At 43.4% G+C, this 7,525-nt stretch overlaps 1 pseudogene; it reads right to left on the reverse strand.

Moving 5' to 3' along the window:
* Positions 1 to 5,066: 5,066 nt before the first annotated feature.
* On the reverse strand, positions 5,067 to 6,616 carry LOC122738434 (annotated as a pseudogene).
* Positions 6,617 to 7,525: the final 909 nt, after the last annotated feature.

Here is a 7,525-nt window from a genome sequence, read left to right on the forward strand (position 1 = left end):
AAACTCCCAAAACATATCCCTAGTGAGAAAGGTACCAACCTTGGGGGACATCTTAGGACCCCAGGAATTCCAAAATAGGATCTGAACCTCCAACAGGGAGATTAGGATAATGAAGAAATAACCTACTTTTCTCACTATAATATAACCATTTCCATCTCCCTATTTAAGATACCTTTCTCCTTTCGGGTGTTCTCCCTGTGGTCATCACAGACTTTTAATAAAACTGGAAACTGAGTCACTGAGTCTTGTAATTCTTTGGGGCATCTCATGATCAATTTGATTAATTAAATCCATCCCCACATCAAAATCACTCTGGCTTTCAATGTATGGCCAATAACAGCTTGAGTCTAAGCCTCTGTGACTCATTGTTTAGGTTTTGATGACTTAGAATAAATGTAAATGAAAATTGTTTTCTGTGCTGGCCAGAAACTTTTGAGGGTCTTCCCCAACCAGACTGATATTTTTGTAATGGTAAATTAGGCCATCTTTTGTCTCAATTTGTACTTAGTGCTTAGGCATTGATAGACATGACATCAGACAAACTGAGGCCTTGGGAAAGACCTCAGAAAGGCCAAGGTTACCCACTGCATCTTGGGAAATTGCCAGTCATCTTGACCTTTGTCTTGTCACTGAACTTCAATTATCTGGAGTAGAGAGTGAGGTTGATGACCTTGTGCAAGTCTCTCACTTAAATCCAATTCATCCATGAGTCAGTAACTCATCCTATGATGTCACTGGTCTTCTTCTAGAAGGAAGGACAAACAACAATAACAAGGATAGAGCTCCATAAGACAGAACAGTCAGTAGCACAGAACACAGAATCAGCAGAGAGAAAGTAAAAGCAAGTCAACTTTATGAAGGAGACATACTGTCAATAACGAGCAGTCAGGGAGGATGGACCTGGGTCAGGTCCTCTAGGGATCCCAGGTGGAATTGGTCACCAAATCCAGTAATCCATTGGTGTTTTTATGTAAATCAAACAAGACTAGGCATTGGAGAGAAGGAGCAAAAAGCCTGAATCTGGTGTACAAGTCAGGGTTTGAGGATTGGGGTTGATTCATGCTGAGGAGGAACAAGTACCACCTAGGGCTACTTAATATTTAGATCCTTCCTGGAGAGAAAGGGGGCTTTTCATTATTACAGCAGACCTTATTTTGATAGGGTTTAAGAAGCAGAGGAGACTTATTGAGGAGACAGCATGTTTTTAAATGTTACAGGGGAAATGGTGGGGGGCTTGGGGTTGTGGTAAAAAAAAATGAAAGTTTTTAACAGTCAGCTAGGATAACTGAAAGACGCCAGTTTTTGAAGGACCACCCTTTCGGGGAGGAGACCAATGGCGTGAGCTATGCACGCCAGTCTGCCTGCTGCGCACGTCAGACTGCCTGCTAGCACTCCACTTCCGGGGTGTGAACTTAAAAGGCAAGGAGAGAATGGAAGTGGGACTTTTTCCTGCTCTGCTGGTCTCCTGACAGTGCTGCACAGGCTGATGCTGACAAGAGTTCGACTGAGCCCGGCTCGAGGTTAGCAGCAGCACGAGCTTGACACGGTCTCTCTCTCTCTCTCCCCAAAGGTGGCCTTCGGCTTTTGGTGAGTTTTATACGAAATATAGACTAAGCTTAGACTTAAGACGATTTGTATTGTATTTCTACTTTCCTATCCTTCTAATCAACATCACCTTGTGACTACCATACAATAAAGTTCTAACTAGAAAAACCAGAAGCTTCTTCCATTTACTAGTCTGGGAGATAAATTAAGGGAAAGGTTAAAGAGGGGAGATTTATGATCTAATATCCAATTTTAAATCTCACAGGGTGTTGGGGTCCTTAGAAATTCCTCTTTAAAGAATTACACCCTCTCACACACAAATCCAATTAGAATAAAATAATATTTTATTTGGGCACTAGAGAAAGGAAACCTTGAGACAAGTCTCAAGGGGAGATAGATCCAGAGATGTGGTTCTTTGAGATACCTATCTCTAGAGCAGGAGAAAAGCAAATACTTTTATAGAGGATCAATGGTGGAGGGACTGGGGGTGATCACCCAAGGGAGGACTGTCCCCCACTGGTGGTGGCTGGAGGAAGTTGGGTGAGAGGCATCTCCAATCTCTCGAGCTCTCTCTGTCCCCCTCACACCACACAGGCAGCAGCAATGCCTAATGGGCTTATCTCTCTTGCTTCAAAGTGTGTCTCAAGAAGAAGACCCCAGTCAGCTGGCTGGGTTAAACTTTAATAGTCCTAACCCTGTAATAGTAAATAAGAGGGAACAAGTCAATAACTAGAGAGAGACTGAAAATGGGTTAGAGGAAGTGATTGAAAGAGAACTCTCCTGGAGAAGATGGGATGCCAGAGGATCTCTAAACTCTCTGAGTAAGCTAGATAGCACAGTGGATAAAGTGTCACACCTACAGTCAGGAAGACCTATGTCTAAAATCTGGTCCCAAGACACTTATTAGCTGTGTAATTCTAGTCAAGTCACTAACTCTCTGCCTCAGTTTCTTCATCTGTAAAATGGGGGTTGTTGTGAGGATGAAATGAGATTATCATTGTAAAGCACTTAGCATGGTGCCTAGCACACAGAAAGCACCATATAAATGTTAGCTATCATTATTATTTCCCCTCCTCATCAGCAGCCTTGTTCATTTCAGGATGCTTCCACCCTGGGGCCCACTTTCCTGATTAGTAACTCTCTGGTTAGTTTTGCCATCTCATGAAAGGCCCTAGCCATGTTCACTTCATGTCTGGCTCCACTCACTCTCTGGACTACTGCTCCAGCAGTCCTGTCCCCATGTAGATATCTTCACTCTGCTCCCTACTTTCCAACTCCCTTTTATATTTTGTCTTCCCCTATTAGATACAAGCTCCTTCAGAATACAGACCATCTTGTTTTCTGGTGTTCAGATTGACTGTGCTTCATTCAATTCCTGTCAAGACAATAAATATTTATTAAGCACCTACTATGTTCTGGGTACTGTGTTAAGTGCTGGGGATGCAAATCAGAAAGCCAGAGTCCCTGCTTTTAAGAAGTTTACAATCTGGGGCAGCTAGGTGGTGCAGTGGATAAAGCACCAGCCCTGGATTCAGGAGGACCTGAGTTCAAATGCAGCCTCAGACACTTGACACTTATTAGCTATATGACCCTGGGCAAGTCACTTAACCTTTATTGCCTTGCCAAAAAAAAAAGTTTACAATCTAATGGTGGAAGATACAACACAAAAGGAAACTGAAGGTAGCAAGGAACTTACCAGGGCTGTGGTGTCAAAACTAAGCAGAGATGCTAAGGGAAAATAAAGAGTTTACCAGGAAAGTTCTGAAAATTTGGAGCCCTCTACAAAAGAAAGCTCTTGAAGGAGTTTACAGTTCCACTCTTCATACTCTCCAATCCAAAGAGAGAGACAACTAAGGAAGTTGAGAAGGTGTTGAATACTAAAAACTGAGGCAGCTAGGTTGGTACAGTGAATAGAGTTCCAAGCTGACTAATCTTCCTGAGTTCAAATCTGGCCTCAGATACTCACTGGCTGTGTGACCCTGGGCAAGTCACTTAACCCTGAGTTAAGTTAAACCCTGAGTTTCCTCATCTATAAATGAGCTGCAAAAAGGAAATGGCAAACCACTCCAGTATCTTGTCAAGAACACACAGAAAGGGGTAATGAAGAGGTAGATACAACTGACAAATGACTGAACAAAATTTAAAAACTGATTCAATATGGTTGGTAATGTACTTAACGCAATACCTGGCACGTGTTAAATGCTTAATAAATGCTCTATCAATCTATCCAGAGTAGAGGTAAAGGAGACCTTTTTACTTTGAGAAAAGAAAAGAGTCATGTTTTTGTTAGAGACCAAGAAAAAAAGATGTTGAATATTAAAGAAGGATGATGTAAAGAGTACTTTGGAGAAACATAATAGAGGAATGAATGCTAATAGCCTCTATTTTCTCAGCAAAGTAGGAGGTAAAGTTATTTGCTAAGAGGCAAGTATCAGTGCTTTGAGGAGAGGTGAGACAATTTGGAACCATTTCTGAGGGAATTGTTCAAAAAAATCTTGATTCAGGACTCATGCTAGTCAATGAGACAAACTCAGAAAAAAAAATGGTTAAAGGATTTTATTTAGCATACCAATGCAGCAAGTGGTTGGGTGCTGCCAGCCCTGATTTAATCTCGCTTCTTTTTATAGACAGGAATCAATAAGGGCAAAAGCATGTAGATTGCTGCACATGATCCCAAGGAAATGGGATATGAAGAGACTGCACTGCTGCCTTCCAGCTCCTCCCTCATTACAGTACCAAAGGGAGATGAGATTAGAGCACATGCACAGGGGTATTTCCTGCCACCATCATCTCCTGCAGGCTGGTTGCATAGTTACCCAAAGTAAAATGGAGTCACTCAGACTTATTTTACAAGTACTGACTTTGGACAGAACTGTTAGGGAAACTTGTGACCTGGATGGGGTGGGGGTGGGGGACTAGCTCACCCAAAGAATTGGAGGCTTATCACGAATCTTGGTGTGTTTTTTTTTTGGTGAGGCAATTGGGGTTAAGTGACTTGCCCAGGGTCACACAGCTAGTAAGTGTCAAGTGTCAGAATTTGAACTCAGGTACTCCTGAATCCAGGGCCGGTGCTTTATCCACTGCGCCACCTAGCTGCCCCACGAATCTTGTTTAAAAAAAAAAAAAGATTTATTAGGGGAGAGGAACATATGGCCAGAGGACAGATCCCTCACTATGGAAAGCTGTTCCATTGGAGTAAGAGAAGACCTGGTCTTCTGTATCTTTCTTTTTTTCATCCTAAACCGTTTTATTAAAGGAAAAAATGACAATCTGAGTACCTCCTTCATTCATGTATCCCACCCAGTCCTTCTTCCAGTAGGATTTAGGAGAGTGGAGGAATCTTGCATTTCTAGGATCTAGTAAAGTAACTGAAGGACGATATGAGAAGGCTTTTGTGTCCCTGTTTTCCCAGTGGGTTCCCATAACGGGCTGTTCCTCACCAGTGTTCCTGAAGTCAGTCCCATAAATTCCAGCTCCCATCCAGGCCCACACTCCCATCCCGGTTCCACAGGTCCTGTTCTTTAGTTAGTCCCCTCTCCCCTGGAGGCAGAGGCACATTCTGTGGCTCCCAGGGCAGGGCCAAGGCTCTCAGACTTCCGGAAGTCTTCACAGCGGGGGCGGGGCAGCTCTGTGTACTTGCAGGAAGAGCCCCGAGCAAGTTGGACTGGAGAGTGGCGCCTGTTGGTTTCTATCTTGGCCAGCACAGCCTGAGGCAGGTCAATATGGCCCCCAGATGCCAGGGCTACCAGATAGATAAGGAAATCACTGAGCTCCTCCCCTAATGCCCCTCATTCCGCTTCAGACCCGGACAGGGGTCCAGGCCCACCATCAGGCTTCTACTGAAAATTCTCTGCCAGCTCTCCCACTTCCCCAACAAGGGCCAGGAGGAGGTTCCTAGGTTTATGGAATTGGCTTCAGTCCCGCTCTGCAGCTAACTCTGCATGGAGGCGTCAGGACGTCCTCCAGGTCCTCCAGCGTGGGCTCCCGGCTGAAGCTAAATGGAGTATCATGCCGCTGCTGTTGTTGCTGCTCCTCCCGCTGACCTGCCCTCAGGGTCGTTGGGGGGGGGGGTGTCCCCGCCAAGGTGCTGCAGAGGGAAGGGGTGGCTCCTGGGCTGTAGAGGACCCAATAACAGTGAAACCACGTCTAGCTCCCCAGCTCAACCCCTCCCCCTCTCCCCAACAGATTTTCCCTGGCTCTGCCCCCCCCCTCCATACTCTCCCTTTACTGGTCTTTTGGATATTTACAAAACAAAGGGGAGGGAAAGGCATTATTACAAAGCACTGGGAGGGAAATGCAAACAACAGGGAGGGAATTTTGGAATAAGTTGTTGTGTATGAATGTAATAGAATACTATTGTGCTGTAAGAAATGATGAGCAGGCAGATTTCAGAAAAAACGTAGAAAGACTTAAGTGGACTGATGCTGGGTGAAATGAGCAGAACCAGGAGAACATTGTACACAGTAATAGCAACCTTGTGTGATGATCAACTGTGATAGACTTAGCTCATCTCAGCAATACAATGATCCAAGACAATTCCGAAGGACTCACATCCGGAAAAAAAAAAAAGAACTGTGGAATCTGAATGAAGATTGAACCATAGTTTCTACTTTTTTTTCTTTTTTGAGGTTTTTCTCTTTTGTTCTGATTCTTCTTTCATAACATAACTAATGTAGAAATATGTTTATTGTGATTGTACAGATTTAACCTATATCAGATTGCTTTCTGTCTTGGGGAGGGGGGAGGGAAGGAAGAGAGGGAGAAAAATTTGGAACTCAAAATCTTATAAAAACAAATGTTGAAAAAAATACTACTAAGATTGAAAACAACAAAAAATAATGTCTCTACAATTTTTAAATTTCTAATTGTCATGGGAGGATTATGGGCCCCGGTTACCCCAACAGTTCTCTGGGGGTTCAAGGAACTTTTTCCTTGAAACCTCAGGGGTTTTCCCTTGAAATGAAGTAGGCCTCTCCTTGAACTCAATCAAGGACACACACACACACACACACACACACACCCCTAAGGGAGATAAGCGGCCCAGATCAAACTGAGCATGCTCCAAGACCATCACCCTACATTCCAGTCCTCCCAAGCACCTGGATGAGGTAATCCAGGAGACCACCTGGAACCACCCATCAGCAGACTGCTTAGACCCATCAGGACAAAGTTGACACCCACCACCAGATCACTCAGGAGGGATTCCTCCTACCAGCCCCTCACCCAATAAGAGACTCTTACCCACCCCATCTAAACCCTATAAAATGGCACCCCACAAGTTAGCCGGAGAGCAAAGCGTTTTGTTCTGGCAAAACCTTCCTCCAGGCTGGTTTCTCTTGTACCCCAATAAACCTGTTCTTTTATTCCTAATTAGGTCTTGTGCGAGAGTGTAATTCTTTACAAAGGAATCCTAAGGACCCATGTGCTTTCTCCTATCGGTTTCTCCCCCATATCATAATCTTTCTATTTCTTTTGTTTTTGTATCACCCACATTTCCCAATATATTTCTTCCCTGAAAACTATCTCTTATAACAAAGACTAAAAAAGAAAAAAAATCTTTAGCAAAACTAAGCAACAAATCAACCAAATCTTATACTATGTTCAATCTTTCACATCCATAGTGTTTTCCTCTGCAAAGAATGGAGGAAAATGTCTTATATTTTTCATTGTGTTTAAGACTGGTCATTACAATGTAAACATTGTTTCAATTGTTTTATTATTCATTTTTTTTAAATGTTATACTCCTTGTGAATATTTTTCCAGTTCCATTTGCTTTGAGAGGGACATATGGATATGACCCTCCACTGAGATGGAAAGTGCCCCCCCCTCGGCTTAGTGATCTGATCTCAAAGTCTTAAAGCCCCCTATTTTTCTCTCTCTGTTTTTTCTCTAGAGAGAGGCAATAACGGGAAGCTACTATCCCCCTTTCTAAATATAGGCATATCAACTTAAAAATTGCTTCATAGGGTCTGCACCGAGA

Source organism: Dromiciops gliroides, chromosome 2 (assembly GCF_019393635.1).
Source record: "Dromiciops gliroides isolate mDroGli1 chromosome 2, mDroGli1.pri, whole genome shotgun sequence".
NCBI lineage: Eukaryota > Metazoa > Chordata > Mammalia > Microbiotheria > Microbiotheriidae > Dromiciops > Dromiciops gliroides.